The sequence below is a fragment of the Platalea leucorodia genome, assembly GCF_965183815.1.
Source record: "Platalea leucorodia genome assembly, chromosome: Z".
NCBI classification, from domain to species: domain Eukaryota; kingdom Metazoa; phylum Chordata; class Aves; order Pelecaniformes; family Threskiornithidae; genus Platalea; species Platalea leucorodia.
Window position 1 is genome coordinate 3,944,510 of NC_138858.1, and position 19,694 is coordinate 3,964,203.

At 49.4% G+C, this 19,694-nt stretch overlaps 1 protein-coding gene across 2 annotated transcripts in view; it reads left to right on the plus strand.

The window, feature by feature from the left end:
- The window catches only part of ZBTB7C (zinc finger and BTB domain containing 7C), a gene marked incomplete at both ends in the record, with an annotated part of 105,828 nt that overhangs the window by 21,682 nt on the left and 64,452 nt on the right, over window positions 1-19,694 (plus strand). The window contains one exon of one of the 2 annotated variants that reach the window (XM_082336429.1): window positions 12,720-12,780. The exons of the other annotated variant lie outside the window; for it this stretch is intronic. The remainder of the gene's footprint in view (window positions 1-12,719; window positions 12,781-19,694) is intronic. 2 annotated transcript variants of the gene reach the window in all.

Below are 19,694 nucleotides of genomic sequence, written 5' to 3' on the forward strand. Positions count from 1 at the left end.
CTGGTCCTATGGACCTGCAGGTCTTTCATGTCTAGGTCTGCACTCTTGATGGGCTCAGTTTCTCTGCTCTTGTTTTATCTTTGGGGAAACAGAGGTTGAGAAACATGTTGTGACTCACATGAGAATCCCTCGGCATAGCTGGGAATAGACCTTGGCTTCCCAGGTCACCAGCTGGTCCTCTAATCTTGCGGTCTCCGTGACAGTTTCGTGAAGGCCCACATACGACTTCAGCTCTTTAATTTTAGCTAAGCCAGAATAGCACTGGCACAGCTGCATGAGCAGATTTCTTGGTCCTGAAACCATTTCTGTGGGAGGGATATTTCTTGCCCCTTCCAAGGGAAGGAAAAGGTTAATTACATTTTTTTCCTTTTTTTTTTTTTCTTTTTTCTTTGGAAAAGAGGAAATAAATGTACCTACCCCACCCTAAGGGGACTGCACAAATCTGTCAGCCCTTGGCGGGTGGGGGCAGGCAGCTGGGCTGCGTTAAGGAAGTAGTCCTTGGGAGGGAAGGGGCTGGGGGCATGGGTGGGGGGGCTTGGCTGCCTGCCTGCCTGCCTGGAGCTGCAGGCAGGGAGGGGGATGCTGTACTGGGCTATATTTGGAGAGCCCAGGCTGTAACGCTCTCTGCAGAGCCATGGACACTTGTGATGAGTTAATCTTACCCAGGGTTGGAATAAAAGATCTGCAGCAAAGCCTGGTTTGGGGTTAAGAAATGAGCTCGGGGGTGAGGAAGGAGATCTCGGACCTTAACCCCTGTGACCTGAGTCCTTCACTATCCCAGCTCCCTGCTAACCAAGAAAACCAAATTCCAGCAGCCTCTTGGCTTTGCTGGAGGACCATGCTGGGTTGGCGTTGGGTTTGTTGCATCTCCCCCATCCCAGCAAAGAAAGGAGGATGGGAAGCAGACTGAGATGTGTTGGAAGCCTGGAGTCTCCTCGCTCCTCCATCTGTGTTTCCGTGCCGCCTGCGCTCCAACTGGGTCGGGCTGATGTCATGGCAAGACTTCCTCTCGCAGGCAGCAGTCTCACGTGCTGTCATCCCACAGCGGGGATTTGATGGTGTGCAGACGGCTTTGCTGTTTCCCTTCCCGTCTGCCTCACGCTGAGGCTGGCCGGGGCTGCTTTCCAAGCCGGGGTGTCTCAAAGGGCCGGTTGAGTGGCAGCGGTAGCAGATGCAGGTTCTCCGTGATGATCCAACCTTGTGTGGGTATTTTGGTACCACTTCTGAATTAATGCTCAAAGGAATATATGAAGACTCAACATTGTAAGTTGCTTTGGGAGATGATTGCAATAAAAATAAAGTCTCGTGTGGTGGAGCCATAAGGTCAAAGCAAAGTAGAATCATAGAATCATGGAGGTTGGAAAGGACATTTAAGATCATTGAGTCCAACTGTAAACCCAACACTACCAAGTCCACCACTTAACTGTGTCCCTCAGCACCACATCTCCCCGGCTTTTAAATCCCTCCAGGGATGGGGACTCAACCCCTGCCCTGGGCAGCCTGGGCCTGGGCCTGACAGCCCTTTCGGTGAAGAAGTTTTTCCTAATATCCAACCCAAACCTGCCCTGGCGCAGCTTGAGGCCGTTCCCTCTCGTCCCATCGCTTGTTCCTGGGGAGCAGAGACCGACCCCCCCGGCTCCAGCCTCCTTTCAGGCCGTTGCAGAGAGCGATAAGTAACAGGGTTATGTCTTGAAACAATTCAAAGCAACTTTCAAGCTTCTTGTCTTGTTGAGCTTCAAAGCATCTAAATTTAAAGCTATCATGCATATAACACCAGGTGTGCTGTTTGTACAAAGCCTATCCAAATCTTTCCCATTTTGCCTTTATATCAGCTGGGGCTGACGCGAGTCACCTGTACTCATCTTTTGAGCATAGTAAGAGGCAAGTCAGCTCTGGAGGCTCAGCAGAGCCTGTGCTCAGAGGAGGACCAGGACTGAAGGTGGAGATGATGTTGGTCCTGCTGGTGTGCTTCAGGTGGATTTACACCCTCCCGCTCTTAGCCAGATGGATGCTTTGTCCATGATTCTCTTTTCAGCTGAATGGTGCAGTAGGGATGGGAGGGAAGATGTTAGGAAGGCAAGAAATGGATTTATAATCCCAAGCCAGCACCGCTTGGTCTAGGAGAGCATCGATGGAGCCTCGCTGGTGTTTTCCAGTGGAGGGGCAGACCTGCTGAGCCTGCACATCCCCACGGGGGCTGCGGGAAGATGCGGTGCCTGACGATGAGGCAGAGCCCTGGGGTGGAGGGGGCTGTCTCTGCCCTCTCCAGCACCGCTCTGGGGCAAGGGGCTCATCTGGATTTAGCAGAATGGGTTTCCTTGTCTCCTGTCTGGGATTCACCATCTGTTTGAGCTTTTAATATCACTTCATTCTCCCTCCTTACATCCCACACCCCTGTCCCAGATGTATTTGTTTAAGTGGCTTTAATTAACTTACATTTTCCTGTGCGTGACAGCTCCTTGAGGTTTTGGTAGCTGTTTTCTGTCCTTCCACAGTTGTCACTGACATGTAGCACTTTCTCTGCAGACTGGCCTTCAAGCCTACTGTGTTTTTTCCCTGCTCTGCGGAATTATTTTAACATACTGGAAGGAAATGGTTTCCATGTGAGCCTTGTTACACACACTCAATTGATTATTAGGTGTGATTTTCCTGATCCCTGCTGGTATCTATGAGGATTTTGAGCGAGGAAGCCGGAGAGGCGTAGGATGATGGTTTAGGTCAGATAGATTTATCTTCACGAGTGACAAGACAGATAACTCTGGAGTGGCATGGCTACAGGTGTTATCATTTGGGTGTCTCCTCAAGAGTGAAGGTTAATGTCTTGCCACTACTGATCCATCACGGTGTTATCTACAGGATTTATAGGTCGCCTTTGTGCCTTTCCAGCAACAGCCGGTTCACTTTTCCAGAGCTCACAGCTATGTACCTGCTCCCTGGTTGCAGCAGCCGTAGCAGTCGTGTCAGCAAGGCCCTGCTCTCCTGGGTTTGTTTGCTTTTAAACCCAATGTTAGGAATAATCTCTGCTTGTTATTGTGTAGTTTTGCACTTTGCCAGTGGAGGAAGGTGGGATGGATGGGGGCAAGCCCAGTGTTGGCGTCCTCTCCCAAGGGAAGGCATCAGGCAGATGAAGGCAAGACAAGCCCTGATCCTGCCTTCCCAAGGATCACCCTAAGACATGTGAGCAGGAGGATGGCGGGGAGCAAAGAGGGACTCAGATCTTAAAGTAAAATCTCTTGGGGAAAAAAAAAAAAAAAAAAGCCATAAATCCAACAAATTAAAATAGAAAGGCAACTAACATGAGTGACAATTGTACAGTATCAGATAACACCGCATCCTGAATTCCAGTGGGATATGAAATATGAGGCAAAAATCGCTCAGGTGCTTCTAGATAGTGATAAGGAAAGCAATTCCCATTTACCGGTAGAAATAAAATAAGAGGTCCTGATAAACCCTTCATGACTAGACTGGATTAGGGCTCTAGCTGTGAAAATTCATTACAGGCATGCAAAAGAATGCATATCTTGCCGAGCTAAACTGACTACAAACACCATTTATCTGGAGAAGAGCCGATTCACTCAGAATAAATAGATTTCTTTCAAAGGGAAGGAGGGGAGAAATCTGTCAGAAATCTGTATCCCTGCCTTGTCATTTATTATGCAAATAAGTCTCACACCTTTCTAAGCCATGAAGGATGAGTTTGTGTTGGAAGAGCGATCTTAAGCTGTTCCAGCGACTCCAGGGCCAGGAGCTGCTGATTTCAGGAGGGCTTCTGGTGGCGAGAAATGCCAGTCCTCGTCAACGAGGGTAATGCAATTTGTTCGGATGTTTTCAGAGTTCCCATAAACAAACCCATTGCTTCACATTATTTTGTATTATTTATGATATTTTATTTTATTTATTTTATTTTACTTTATTTTATTATTTTATTTTATTTTATTTTATTTTATTATGTTATTTTATTTTACTTTATTTTATTTTATTTTAATTTATTTGCCTCTTCTCTGTAGGAATGACTTTGTATCTGGTTCATGTGCAGAAGGGAGCCTGTGGCACATTCTGCTCTGTCCTTGTCTTCAGCTCTCTTCCTTTTAGTATCAGCGCCGGTTAAAGCTGCATCGCTCTGCTGGGTGAGGCTTAGCAGAACAGGATGCGTTTGAGCTCCAGTCCATGGTTGACTCTGAGGTGGTTGTAGGTGGCTGCAGAAGGACTTACCATGGTGTGCAGGGACCGAAACATGATCTAACACCTTTTGTTCTAGCAATTAAGTATCTCAGGATGCTAATTTTAGAAATAGAATTGAGCTGGTAGGAGGCGCGAATAGTGGATAAAAACTTGATGTTCCCTTCGGTGGAGAAAGTGTTGAGCCAACGTCAAATGAATGAAAAAAAACCAAAACAAAACAAAACAAAACAAAAAAACCAAAAACAAAGAGAAAAACATCTCTAGAAGGTTTTCCTGACAAGAAGGTTTTATTTTTTGGTCCTGTATTTTGGAAAGGCTCCTGATGAGTCATGTGGCCCCAATTCGGTACGTGTGAACAAAGCTCCAGGGGTGGAAGCCTGACCCCACAAACACACCAAGCTCCCATCTCCGAGGCAGACTCTGAGCATGATTTGGGACAAGTGGGTCTCCTCTCTAAGGCAACATGAAAGTCAGGGGGATGCTCGGAGAGTAGAGGAATCCAGGTGGGACATTGTCCATGTTCAGAAGCAGGTTGTAGGACATACAGAGAACCTGGGTTATAGAAAAGCACGTTCAAAGGACTTTCCTAAATGCTTGATCCCAGATTTCTCAGGTACCTTCTCCATCACAGCCAGGAGGGGTATTTGCACTGATTTCTGGCTCTGGTGATCTTAGGAGACCACGTCAGTAGATGGCTTCTGGGGGGGAGAGGGACAGGTCCTTTGATGAGCAGGAGGGACCGACCACCCAGTGTCTGCTGTGGCCAAGGGGGAAGGCAACGCATGTTGATGTTGGCCATCGCATGAATCTCTCTCACTTCTTCAGGGGCATTTTACGCTTGTGTTTTGCCCTCAGCGTTTCTGCAGCGCTGGGCTGGCTGGGCTCTTGCAGTGCTCTGGAGTGATTCTGCTAATGGGATCTGACCTGATGGCTTTGCATGTTTTAAGTAAATTAAACACAGCTGCTAGGAAAATCCAGTAACTTTAACAGCACCATGGCTCCGTTGTCTGCATTGTAATTACAGCGGCAACTGCCTGGAAGTTCTACTTTCTGGTTTATTTTTAAATAACTGCTGAGCTACTCTTTGATCAACTGCTTCATCCCCGAGTCCTGCCTGTCCTCTCCCTTGTTCTGGGTTTAACCCTTGCTTCTTCTTCAAGCATCCATCTCATTGCAATTTAAGTTAGTCGCAAATGGAAGCGGCTGATTGCAAAAATTACACTCTTCCCTTAATATCCTGCAATTTTGAGCTGAGGATGAATCTGGGGAGAATTTTAAGCCAGAGCTTATGGGGTGCGTGAATACCGCAGGCATTCAGAGAGCAGTGTTTTATGGATGCTGGGGAAGTGCATCTTGAAATATGCAGCTTTTTCTGTTGCTTCAACTGAAATCCTTTGTAGCCCTTCAGAGAGATGGGCTTTCTGTCAGTGAACAACACTTTAATCAGAAGGGAAAGGAGTTAGTTTTATGTAGGAAGCAAACCTAGGAGCCTAATTAATTTTCCCTCATCAACCCATGAGTGGAACCCACACTTGCAAGAGCGAACGATCAACTCCCAGCACGGCTGTAGCTGCATGCTCCTTCCCTTCATTAAAAACTCACACCATCTTCACTGCGGGATCTGCATGGGCTTAAATTTCTGGAGGAAACCCAGGCTCAGGGAAAGGACTTAGGGGTTTGCATCAGAGCCTGCAAAAGGGCTCAAAAACCAGCTGAATTTTAAACATGTCCCAGTGCAAGGAGGGAGGTTGGCTCAGCATGACGGGATGCTGGTCCCACCTTGAGGGCACCAGAGCTACAGCTCCCCAACTGTGCTCAAGATCACATCATATTTGGTTATAGAGTTACAGAATGGTTTGGGTTGGAAGGGACCTCTAAAGCCCATCCAGTCCAACCCCCTGCCATCAGCAGGGACATCTACAACCAGATCAGGTTGCTCAGAGCCCCATCCAACCTGGCCTTGAATGTTTCCAGGGATGGGGCATCTCCCACCTCTCTGGGCAGCCTGTGCCACTGTTTCACCACCCTCATCGTAAATCACGGTTCTGGCTCCCTTTCAGCCTGCCGGTACCTACGACGAGCTGTCTCCTGCAGATCTGAGGGTACTTCTAACAGAGCCATTTGCCAGCTTGTTTTCCAACTTGACTTCTTTTCCACCGGGCTGGCCAGGACAGGCAGGTCTCTGCTGTGATGCCCTGGTCTGCTCTCCCATCTGCTGTATGTAGCGTGTCGTCGTAGATCTGCGTCGGAAAGCAGAGCGGGTGCCTATGCGTTTGATCTGGGCGAAAGCACTGAGTGAGTCTGATTGGGGTTGTAAAGTTTATGAGATTCTGTGTTTTATGGTAAATTTTAAATTGACTTTGCAATCAGGGGACATTAGAGTTTGTAAAGGAAAGTCGGTGTGATGTGTTGCAGAACACAAGGTGGTAATTTCCCCTCTTATATCGATGCTATCAACAGTAAAGAATGAAGCAGCTGCTTCTCGGTGGATTGGTTTTTTAATGCATTCGATTTATGTAATTTATAGACTATTATTTGCTATGTGGGGTTTTTCCCCCTTTACTGGCTTTCCCTCTCCCTCTGTTACTAGAATAATGCAGCACCATCTTATCTACCACTTTTCATCTGTAGATTTCAAAGCCCTTCCCAACCACAGCCGACATCATTGTTTCCATTTTCACACAGGAAGGGGAAAATTGAGGGCTGGAGATGGGAAAGGATGTCAGCCCAAAGACACAGCCAGGCCACTCCTCCTCCTGAGCACCATCCATGCACTCATTTCTCCCCAGGTTGGGAGGGATGAGCTGTCTCAGGGTGTTTTTGGCTGGAAGGCACAGTCCCTGGCAAGCTCTGGTCCAGCAAGAAAAACCCTGTGCCACCGCTCTGCTCGTGTGGTGCCCTGGCATCTACCGTAGGTGCTGCCACCCTGTACTCATGCTGGCACCATCAGGATCCTACGAGCCAAAGCACCCTTTATCCGCATGTGAGAATGAGTTGCCATTAAAAACAGCAATAATCATCACAAACACTCTCCTAGGCAATGAAACATCCGCATGTGCCAATGCATGATAGATGTGCCTTGTCAAAATATGTTTGCCAGGTGGGATTTTCTTCAGGGACATGGGTGACTTTGTCCTTTGGCTCCAGTGGGCTTCTCCAGGACACTGCCCTATTTGAGGCAACGCAGATTTTCAGCAAGGCTCAGGCTCTGACGTTGCTCTATTAGTTGACAGAAACAAGGTTTTTAGCTGAGCAGAATATTTTCTGGTGAGGTGGGATTCATCTGTCCATATTTAGCTGCCTGGATGGTAGCCACCTTTTCCCTAGTTGCCTGGGCTGCCTTCTCCATCAATGGAGAGCAGTAAGCACAATTTCAGTGGTGTGGTTTCTCTTCTCCTAAGGTAAGTATCTAGCTGAGATCAGCTGGATCTTGCTGTAGTTTCTCTCCTTTGCTGAGGGACTCTAGCTATCTAGCCCAGTCTAGCTAACTAGCATTTTTCTGCAGGTACCTGAGGGGTCTATGACCCTGGGTGTCTCCTTCCCACCACACATTTCAGTATCTCAACATACAACTGAATGGCTGGAAGGAGAATTATCCCCAAAAGGCAGCGTGGCATGGGTTTTGCACACCCGATGTTGTGTGCTCTGGCGTTCCACCATGGCCAGGCTCTGTGGTTGCACTGCAGGTCCTGATGCACCATGGTCAGATGTCTTCTTACCTACCTCCATGCACCTCCAGAAGGGATGGGGCCACCCCGGTCTGCCCACCTGACCAGTGAGCATTGCTAAGGGAAGCTATAGCTTTATTTTTGCAGATGACGAAGGGGCTAGTCTGTCATTTCATCGCTATCGGGACAGCTTGGATGGTCAGGCTGGCATGGGAAGGCAGCAGCTCATAGTTTTCTCCTCATCTTCACTGAAGGCAGGGTTCACCCCCATTTCTCTCTGACAGCATGGCAGTGTTTGCCTGACGCTCTATATTTTGCTTGCAATTATTAAGCCTTCTAGAAAACGGTTCTGGCACCTTTCTAATTCACTAATGTGTCTGGTGAGGTCAAAGACTCTTGAGAGCATTTGAAAGAATTGGGCAGAGTCCTCTGGGAGGATCCTGGGGTCACCCGGGTGTGAGGGGAGATGTGAGATGAGCTCGTCCCCAGGCTGAGGCTCGTTCATTAAAGTTGAATCACAGGAAAGTTATTTTATGATGTTTGGTTTTCAGATATGCCAAGAAGATGAAAAAACCTGATTGCAAAAGTCCTGGACATTTTAAAGTAATATTTGATGGGGATTTATTGAAGATGCTGTCATACAGTCTGTAGCAGCATCTGCTTACCAGATTAACAGGGGGCTTGCAAACCGCACTTTGGAAGCAACCTCCAAGATTATTTGAAAACTAGAGAGCAAATTCCATTTGGTGAATGATTCATGACATGGGTTTGCGTATCAGTTGTTCCTTCTCCTTTCTTTGTCAAATTTATTCTCTTTAGTGATATTATGCAGGAGGCACACAAACTCTGTAACCATCCTGGAAGTGTTTATGTGCCAGGACTGTGCCACTCATCACAGCAGGGGCCTGAGAGTGCAGGGCTGGAGGGCATCCGCTTCTAATGCAAATGGGTTTTATTTTGGAGCTGTTGAAACTTGGACCAGCAGCTGGAGGTGGGCTGCAGCAGAAAATAAAAACATGAACTAATCTTCTGTTGTAGCTGGTGGATACTTGCTCAGTGCAGTCAGAGGAGTCTGGAGGGTGTTTCACACCCCAAAAGTAGATACTGATGTTTGAGTAACTGAATAGCTCTTGCGGACACCCCAGATTGTGCTGACTGCATCCCCATGGACTGCAATAAGAGCTGGGAAAGCCAGCACCCATGGAGGTCATGATTCAGCTGCTAGACATAAGTGTCTAGTTTTACCCTAAGACATATTATGTAGCCTCCAGCTGTCAATCAAGAAGGATGCAGGTCCAGGGTCATATCTGGCAAAGCCAAGCACAGCTCTTGGATATCTTAGGGAGTCCAATGTGGCGATGGGAACCTGCATTTAGGCAACTAAATCCAGGATTCACAGGTGGGCACCCCAACTGAGATGCCTTAATCTGGAGCTGAATCATACCTGGCACACCAGGGACTGGTGCAGATTTATCAGGCTGTCCCTGGCTGTCAGGTCAGGGCTACACTGCGCTTCAGGTGAGCTAAATTCTGACTGCTGGTTGGTCCGGGCTAGAGCACGGATAGACTTTTTGGAGTATGGTCCATTGGGAGTATGTGAGTGCTTATGCTGTTGGGGGTAGGGCTGTCTGCAGTGTAGACACCCTGGAGAAGGGCTGTTTCTTCATGCAGGGTTGACTTCAAGAGTAGGACAAGCATGCCCCATCATCAGGCTGCTTGGGAACCATCCTTCCCAGCTCTGCAGCTCGCCCCAGCCAGGGGATGGAGAGGTCAGTGTGCTAAACAGAGGTAGAAGCTCCCCTTCTAGAGACACGTGGTGAGAGGAACAGACCCAGAAGTGAGCTGACGTGGCATGTCAGTGATGTATTCGAGGAGCGTAATTAGAAACCTTCACGTCATATCCAGGAGGGTGTGTTCGATATATCTAGAAACCACTCCAAGAAGCTAAAAGGGATCTTGTGGCTGAGGGGAAAGCCACAGGCAAGCCTGTTTGCTTTATAGCTTTTCATCCCGCGTGTGTTTTGGGAACGGGAGAATGAAGCCTGAGCTGCTCTCAGCAATGCCCATCCTATTTTGGAAAATGCTACAAGGGCATCAAGGCATCCTCCTCTGGCTGCTTGTTTGCTGGCTCAGAGGGTGGACCACGCGTGTGGCTGTTCACAGGCGCTGTTCTTCAGGCCCCTCTTCATGGCAATGGGTTAATGAAACTGTAATTCAGGTGCAGCCTTTGCTTAGCCCAGAAGATCCCATTTATAGCCTCATCCCATGAGGATTCTCCTGAGCCTCAAACAGTGAGTTTTTCAGATGTTGTGTTGCAAGCTGTTGTGTCCCCGAGTTCCCCTTGCCATGGGGAGAAGCCGCAATGCAGGACTCTGCCTGTGGAGAGGAGGAGACAACTTTAGTAGAAGTTAAAGCTGAAGCCCAGCATTGCTCAAGGGAAACACGGTGCCAGCCCCTGCCCTGACACCGGGAGGAGGTTGTGCATTGACCTTAGCAGAGCTGATGAGCTCCGGCATGAAGCCAGAGCGTTGCAGGATTTTTGCAGCCTTCCCTGGGAATTTTGCCCAAAATAAAGACGACGGTGCTCACCCACATGGGCATGTTGACAGTGGCCTGCATTAAGCTCTTTGCCCCCTTGCTGATCACTTTTGGTTGTTGAGCAGCAAACAAGCCATTAGTTGTCAGCGGTGGCAGTTATTCATCAGCTAATGATCTGAACTGGGGCCGGGGCTAAGGAAGGAGGTCGTGCTTAAGTGCATAAGGTCAGAGCAGCTGGATGCTCTCAAAAGCAGATGGACTCATTAGCTGCAGAGAAGTCCCCTTCTTGGGGCTAATCACGGCCCCGGAGCTTGGCCAGCCTGCACGGCTGCAGTCACCGGGCTGGTCTGCAGCCACCATGTGCTCTACCAGTCACCTGTACTCCATGCATTGCTTACTGCCTCAATGTCCTCCTACTGATGGTCATAGAAGCCTGAAAAAGAAAAGTACAGGCCACCACAAAGGTTACCCTTTGGGGTTTTTCTCTGTTCCTTGAGTGTGCACGCACAGCAAATATCTTACCGGTTTAATAAAATGGGTAGGGTGGTCAGAGCCTCTTGGTTCCTTGATCCTGGGACAGTCATCCAGGTGTCAGCCTGAATTGAAAAATGTTGTTGGCACTTTTACATGAGAGGGAATACCATAAAGGCTGACACAAGATCAAGGTGGATACAGTCTCCATATAAAAGGAGGGAGAAGGTGGGAGAGGGTTCCCTGTTGCTTGCCTGTGTCACGGGTAGTGGGAACTGGTGCTGGTGGACCCTGCCACAGTAAACCCATGCCAAGGGCTGCCTGGAGAAGGAAAGCAGGAGATGCTGGGGTGATTGATTCAGCTGGGATCTGCTTGGGGACCCTGGGAAGAGGAGGCAGCGTCTCCATCTCCAGTTGCCCCGTGATAACAAGTGTCTCCTCGCCTTGGTTTCAACCTTCTCATGTAAAATCTACTGAATGGGAATGCACTGCATTGGCTCTGCCCATGTCAAATGTGGCAAATTCAGAGACTGCATGCAATAAATGGCCATTTCCCCGCTTTAAGTGACTCCCAGCTGACTGCACACCACTAAGCCTTGGCACAGAGATCCCTTTTCCCTTGCAGCTTCCACTAGTTGGTGGGAGCCCCTTGACCCTGGCCACAACTCAGGTACAAACCCAGATTTAAGGACAGGTGTGAGCTGGTGGTGCCATTTTGGGGAAAATACCCCAGATCATGAACTCATCGCTTCTTTTGCATGCAAATACCACTTCTTCGGCTGACTGCTGAACCACAGGAGCAATTTCCAGCTCTGCACTCCCATAGCATGTGTGCCCAGCTGCCCTGGTCTTGTAACAGCCACGGTGGTCTTCCTCTCTGTCCTTACCCAGGAAGAGACCTGGGCTACCACCCCCAGCTGTACTAGGGGGGCTCTGGACCCCGTTAATATGATGGCTGCCCGCTGGTGGGAGTCTCACACCTTGAGGTTGTGCTGAAGCGGTCAGGTCCCCCAAAGCATGCTGATTCCCTTCATCAGCCCTCTGAGTCCTGCCCACCTCCAGCCCAGCTGCTGGCCACCTTGTCCTTCGCCAGCCACCCTGTAGCCTGTGTTAGCAGCCATCAGCGTGTTTCATTATCTCCTCTGGCACATGCTGGTGACAGTCCTGCTCACCTAACACCTCCTGCGTGGAGGTGTCAGCTCCCTGTTCGGAAATGCCAGCCTGCTGTCTCCATCATTTGCAAGTGCAAAGTGATGGCCAGAAGCTTCTGTAGAGCTTTGTTTTTCCAAAGTTTTTCCAAGCTAAGAGGGGAGGAGGATTTGTACGGGCAGAGCTGGGGGGATGCCAGTCATACACCTTCCCACTCTGCACCCCATCACTTGTGGGACCGGGGTTTGTTGTGGGCACCACTGCAGGTGCCACCGAGCTACCACTGACAACTGAGCTACGGGTGTAGAAGGACCCAGGAAACTGATAATCCCAAAGGGACCAGGGCATCATGTTTAACTGGGGGGTGGGATGGGTGAAGCAGCCAACGCTGCTTCGATGGGATCTGTTTCTGGAGGGTTCACCTCCCAGCTGTCACAGGAGATGTGTTACAGCGGGAGGATGGGTTGGGTTTGCACCTCCACGGCACGGTGTTGCTAGGTGATTTTGTGATACAGGCATAAAGGAAAGGTGATGAGCAGAGAAACAGCTGAACTGACCGTGGAAACACGGGTGCTAGAAGAGCAGGAGCAGGCCTGGTTTGGTGGTTTCTCATCATCCTGGCAGAAGGTTTCTCCAGAGCCGGCCAAGAAGCTCAGTTCTGGATCTGATGAAGATTTTTGTTTTTTTTCTTTTCTCTCCGTTGTTCCTTAGGAAATGGTCAGAGGAGCAAAGGGAGCATCGCTGGAGATTTGAAAAAAACCCAAGGGTACCAGTGAGTATGCATTTGGGTTTGCCGAGGTGGTGGCTTTGTGGGGACAACTGGTGGCTCCTCGCAAGCAGGATGCGAGTTGAGGCGTATGAAGTGGCTGTCCTGATGTCTTTCTGGAGTCTTGGGGGTCTGATCCTGCCCTTCATTTACTGGGGACTCCTGCGGGAGAGAAGGTAGTGTGTCATGTTGATGGATCTGCACAAATCAGCTTTACCACTACCATGAATCTCTGTTATTGTCAACAACCGAACCACTAATTGCTCTTTCTGTAAATCTGTAGAAGATGCTCTCATAAATATGTGTGTTCTCCGTGCTGCAGTGCTGGAACGAGCAGGCGGCAGATACGCTGGCAGCTGCACGGGAGTGCGCTGAGCAACAATATTTGTTAATGCTTGGAGTGCTTTTGGCTTTTGTTGTGCTTGGCCCCGTTGCAGACCCAGTCACAGGGCTGCGATCTGGGTGACATTTCAAGGTCCTCTCCAGACCTGTTTTCTGCAGCTGTCATGCGGGAGGCTGTGGCTTGGGTGTTTGCCTAGAGATCTTGAATAGGAAGAAAGGAACATCCTTTTTTTGTCATGATGGTTCGGATATGCCAGAGCCAGATCCTGAGCTGATGTTGCTGAACTGAGTTACCTTGTATTGCACCAAGTGGGAGGCTGGTCTTTTTACACCATCTTCTCATGAGCAACTGCCTGGTTTGCGCTGACCAAACCCTTAGCAGAGCCGTGCTGTGAGTCCCCATGGGTCCCCATCCATCAGGGACCGAATCCCCACGTCTCCGCTGGGCCCTACGCTGCACATGTGTTACGGACACTGAGGAGCACCTCAGTGCTGGGTTATCACAGAATCATAGAATGGTTTCAGTGGGAAGGGACCTTTAAAGGCCATCTAATCCAACCCCCTGCAGTGAGCAGGGACATCTACAACCAGATCAGGTTGCTCAGAGCCCCGTCCAACCTGGCCTTCAATGTTGCCAGGGATGGAGCATCTACCACCTCTCTGGGCAACCTGTGCCAGTGCCTCACCACCCTCAGCATAAAGAATTTCTTCCTTATATCTGTTCTTGTGTCTATGCTGTAACCTGTACTCCGTGGATGTGCAGGAGTGGTGCTGGTGGTGGGTGGATCATGGGGAGATGTGGATTTTAAGACTCAGCTAAGCTCCTTATGGTATAGATAAGAGCTTAGAAGAAGGGAAAAGGTGATAGAAGCAGAGATGAGAAGGGGCTTCAGGAAGGACTTTTCTTCAGACGTTTAACAACATAGAGGTCCTTTATAGTCAGTGGGGATGTTTTTAACTCACGTTACATCTGATCCACCCTAGGATGAGCGAGAAGCCTGTCCCTCTCCTCTGGCTGCAAGAGCAGCCCAGGTGAGGGGATGGTGTGTCTGCAGGGCCACCTCCCAGCAAGGCGGGCAGGGAGGGTGCTGAGACCCTGCTTCTCCCAGCACCCCTCCCAGCAGAAGAGCCTGAGAAGCGATGCTTTGTTCCCAGGGATCATCACTGACTCCAAGACAGGCGCTAATCAGGGCCCGGAGCAGAGACCAAACTCCTCTCCGACTCCCACACCTCCCACTCCCTCCCTGCTGCCTCTCTGCAATCAGCTAGAAAATAAACTCAGCCTGTCTCCCTGGGAGCAGCAACCCCCTCCCCTGCAAACAAGGCAGCCTGGAAGGCCACCGGCTGCAGAGCTGAGTGCGATCACCAGCCTGGATGTGTTGGACCATGCCCCCGCCCCAGGGAGCCCTCGCACCCATCCGCTCCCAAAATCCAGCTGCGTTTCCCCTCCATGGACCCCAGCGCCTGCATGCCTGGCAGGGATGGAGATAATGGTGGGAACCAGCAGGTATCTGAAGCACCAGGTATTTCATAATGCTGGCTTTCCTGATTTACACCAGTGGGGGTTTGGTCCCTCGAGCTCCTACAATCCTGGAGTGATTCAGCTTATTAAACATCCGTTTGCACTGTCCTTAGCATCAAATAATTGGCTCCTCAGCATATTTGAGTTGGAGGGTATCTAATAATCCTGTGAACTATCCATCAGGCTCCATTATCATCTCTGCACTCCTGAGCCGGCTGCCTCGTGTCGACTCTGCCTGGGGTTTACAAATAGATTTAGTTTCTCCTGCAGTTTTGCTTCTTTTTTCTTTCACTCTCTCTCAAAGGAGCAGTTTCAGGCTCCTTACAATTTGTGCAGATGTTCCCGTTGGCTGCGACAGCATCTTTCTGGTGACTGGTGAGTGATGGGTCCCATCCTTGTCCTGTCTCTGCTTCTGCCAGAGTCCCCAAGCAAAAACTCTCATTTGCCACAAAGGAATAGAATCGTTATCTCGATTGAAAGAATTTCCTTTTCCAGCCTACAAACTGATAAACCATCACATTGTTGGAGTTTTCTTATCGGCTCAGAGAATTTGTAGGACACACAATAATGACCTGTCAACTCCCCTCCCGCAGACCAGCACCGCACCACTCACAGGCAGGGCAAAAACCCCATCTGTCTTGACAGTATTTTAATAAGGATACCTAAGAGGGCTCCTAAGAATCCTCCTAACCAGATGGGTAATGTGCGACCTGAGACTTTCTCGTATTTTTTTTGGTACCTGGTGCTGCCATCTCCTTACCAGTGATGGGAGAGATGCTCACCGCCTCTGGAAATCAGGCTTGTACTCGCCTCCCTGGGTCTGCAGCATCCTGGGAGAGGTGGATGGGATAGGAGATCGTTTCCCTGTGGATCAGATTTGCTTTTAATGCTAATCCTGCTGGAATCACACCCACCAGAGCCAGGGGCTGCAGTCAGATGTGTCCCCCTCTTTACAGGCTCCAGAGCTGCTGCTGGATGTTTTGCCAGTGTCAGGAGAGACATATCTAGGTTTTGCTCATGCAAAATCAGCTTCTTCCTTTTTATATAGCTTAAGAAATGGTCTTCCCGGTGAAATGTTTGGGTTATCAAGACTCTGAAGTATGTTTTAGGCTGACAGGCTGGGATTGCAGGCATACCAGGGCATAGCACTGGGGCAGGCAAGGGGAGTCATAAAAAAAGGACCTGTCTCTCCTACAAACATCTCCCCATGTAGTCTGAACAGTCCTTTTCTGACTCGTCCTAGAGACATCTTTGGTCCTAGGGTGTAAGACATGCAAGGCAAATTCAAGCAGCTTCAATCCATTTAGGAGCTCTTCAGCCCTTTTACATTGAATTTTACCCCTGCATTTCAAGATCGCCCTTTAAAAAATCTTTCCCTAGTTCTAACCTGTCAAGAGGAGATTGATAAGAGGAGATTAACATCCTAAAATAGCAGCCTGGGAATTTTGTAAAAACATGTCAGTGCAATTGTCTAAAGGACAAAAACATTTAATTTTGTACCAAGATGTGTTTGCTCTTGCAAGGAAAAGTTTCACTTTACATCCTTCTCCTGGGTCCTGTATATTGTTGGGCAGGAGCCATCTCTAAACTATCGAGCTTGCAGTGTAAACAGGAAAAAAAAAAAAAAAAAGGTGAATTGTTCTGGAAGAAGAGCTATTAATTCTGGTTAACACGTGGAGGAGATCGATGCTGGATGGTGTAAAGTGACCCACCAAAGTCCGTGTACCTTCAGCAGAGGCAGAGACCTGGTTAACTGAGACGTTTGCAGTGTCTTAAAGGCAACAAATTTTACTTCTCCAGAAGATGCGACAGTGCTCCCATGTAACCGTAAGACAAAAACCTCACTGATTTCTGCGCCTGTGCCCTAATGTCATTACTTTCCCTCTTTTGCAGATCCGCATAATGACATTCATGGTCACACACACAACAAAAAAATACTTTATATAAAGAAAACGAATCTGGCTTCAACCGGCTCTCGCCTCCTGCTGCGATTACCTCCAGACCCTGGCTTGCCCAGGGTGAAATGAAAAGGGGAGTTAATGTAGCGGGGTCGTTTCTCAGTGCTGAATTGGTCAGCCATCTACAGAGCCAATTTCTGCAGCTTTTCAGTGGCGTGGCAGACCCCTGGGTAATATTTGCCTGAATAGAGCCATAAGTGTTTAAGCTGTATTGCTAGGAATGGCTGTTTTATCCTATGCATCTGAGATTTCAACCCATCAGACATGAAGCAGGTCAAGACTCTCATGCCATTGTGTGCATTATAGCGAACAGAACAGAATATGCTTGATAAAAGAGAGGACTTAAAAGAAATGCTTCTTTAGACCTGCAACTTTTAAGTCCCACAATGCATCAAAGACCCCTTGTACAGACTTTGAAAGGGGCGAAAGGCATTACCTAATATTTGGAGGAAATGAATAATAAAGCATCCCAAGTGCCGGGAAACTAATTTAGGAGTGCATGTTGCACTGTATTGCCTCTGCTGGATTCGCTCCCCAGAAGAGTTGCTAACAAAAGATGAAAAAAAAAAAAAAATTACATTTGGAGACCAACTTTTCTGCCTTGAAATGCCCTCTTTTTTGTAATGTTTCCTGTTAAGAGTTACTTATGAAAAGATGAAATGCGGCCCATGCTGCAAACACCAGGTGTCAAATGAAGCTCGGGAGCCCATAAGGTTTCCCACCGTTCCCCTCCCCACCGCAGCCTTTTGTTCCTTTGCATTGAAAGCATTGCTTGCAGGATGCTTGCAGGATGCTGAGGCACTACCTGCTCGTGGAGTTTAATGATGTCTTAGGGAAAAAAAAAAACACCAAACAACCACCTATTTGTGTGGCCTTTGCTTTCGTTCCAGCAGAACCACCTTTGGGCAGAGTCGGGACCGCTCTTTTGATGACCTCTTGCTCCTCGCAGCAGGAGCTGGGAGCCTGATGCCGTGCTGAAAGTACCAGTTGTGTTTCTGGTGTCACCAGGGTTGCTGAAGGTGCTGTTTGAAGCCTGAAATGCTTCTTGCCATTACTTGGTTTGGTAGATGCAATGGTTCATCAGGAGATGAGCCAGCAAGGCTCCTGTGGGACTTGGGAGCTGCAGAGCTTGTGTGGGCTCAACTTCTGCCTTGTATCATGAGACGCAGTGCCAGGTCCGAGTGTGGCTGAGGGGACGTCCACCCCGTTGGGACCGATGGGATTGGACTGATGGCTCTGGGAGCGTGGGATGCAGCAGAGGGGAGGTTTTGCTCACTGGGATAGCCTGCTCCAGAGCAGGGTTTTCCCCTGAGAATCAAACCCTGTGGCATGTGAAATTTCTCCAAATCCCATGAAGTGATGGGAGTTGAGGACAGCTGGGCATCCACGAGGACATTTGGGCAAGAAGGGCTCTGCCAACACAGGAGAGGGGCTGCCCGAAGTCGGGAGGGGGATTCAAGCCGCGGTTCAGGGAATTGACTCTGAAAGGTGTCAGGGAAAGAGGAGCCGAGACACCAAGCAATGCTTGAGAGATAATTGTCTTAACCATCAGCAAAATCGCCTGCAACCCACAGCTGTGACCTGAGCAGGCAGCGAGGCAGAGGGCTGGCTGTCCTCCCCGCCCTGCCCGTGCCCAGCCCGGCTGCCCACACTTGTCTTATCAAACTCCATTTTTACCATCTGTGGAGATCAGTTAAATTTGAGTGTTCTGTTACCTGCTTCTCCCCCAGGCCACGATTAATTGAGGCCAGGAGGGCAGGCAGGAGTGCTCAGGCAATATGTATGAGACAAATGGGTCACTGGGGCCGGACAGGATGGGGATGGGGATGGTGGGCCGTGGGGAGGCAGCAAATCTCCTGCTGGCCCCGGGCATGATTAAAACCACAGCTTTGTGTCCAAATGAATCAAAACCAGCCTCCCCAACATTAAACTCCTGGTGCTGGGGCTGCTGTTGCAGTGGGATCTTCTGCGGTGGGAGGATGACAGGATATTGGGACAGGGGAGGATGCCTTTGAGTTATCGGTCGTTGCAAGTCTAGGGGATGGCGAGCTTTTAAAAAATGGTGTTTTCCCTCATCAGAGCTCAGCCCAGCAGCCCTGTTAGGCTTGGCCTAGTTATTTCAGTTATCAGAGTTATCTGAGAGGCTGCAGATGCCCCATCCCTGGAAACATTCCAGGTCAGGTTGGACGGGGCTCTGAGCAACCTGATCTGGTTGAAGATGTCCCTGCCCATGGCAGGGGAGCTGGACTGGATGGGCTTTAGAGGTCCCTTCCCACCCAAACCATTCAATGATTCTATTTAGCATTTCTCCACTGCATCCTTCATGAACAGGGTGCGCTCAGTCACTGGCTCAAGATGCTGGTGGTCTTGGCCACAAAGCCCAGTTAGGAAATGAGGCACAAAAAGCGGTGTACAGGGGATGACACACCAGCTCCCAGCCTTTCCACTGCCTTTTTCCCTAACACCGGAGAGCCAGGCAGCAAAAGCCTGGCCTGTCTTTGGCACCGCGGCAATCAGAAACGAGGATAATTTCTCATGGAAAGGGGATTTGGTGGCACTGCAAGGGGAGGTTCATGCCCTGCTTTAACAATACGTCAGCGTCCAGGGACTTTTTAGTCTTGTGCTTGGGTTTTATGATCCATATTACTTCTATTTTAATTTTTATTGCTTCACTTTAGTTTTTGATACAGTGCTGGAAGCACCTTGGTGGGCAGAGGCAGCTCTGCTCGCACTAACTGTCACCTTGTGGCTTGACCTACATTTAAGCGAGGGGCAGAGAGGAGCCGGACGCGGGCTCGCCAGCCTTTTAATGTGGTGACACCCCTGCCTGCATCAGCGTCGGTGCAGGCAGCCTTTGCCTGCCTGCTCGCTGCTGTGAGCTGAGGAATTGGTCTTCCTGGTCTCCCGTGCCAATGCAGCGGTGCCAAGGGTAGCTGCATCAGGCTTGATGATGCCCTGGACAAGCTCTTAAACTTGAACTTGGGCACAGAGTCACCCTGAAATGTGTGCACTGGCAGAGCTGGGAGGGAGAGCTTGGTCTGGGTCTCCTCTGGAGGTAAGGCTACAGAAAACTGGTGCCTGTTGGGCTCGTGGTGCTG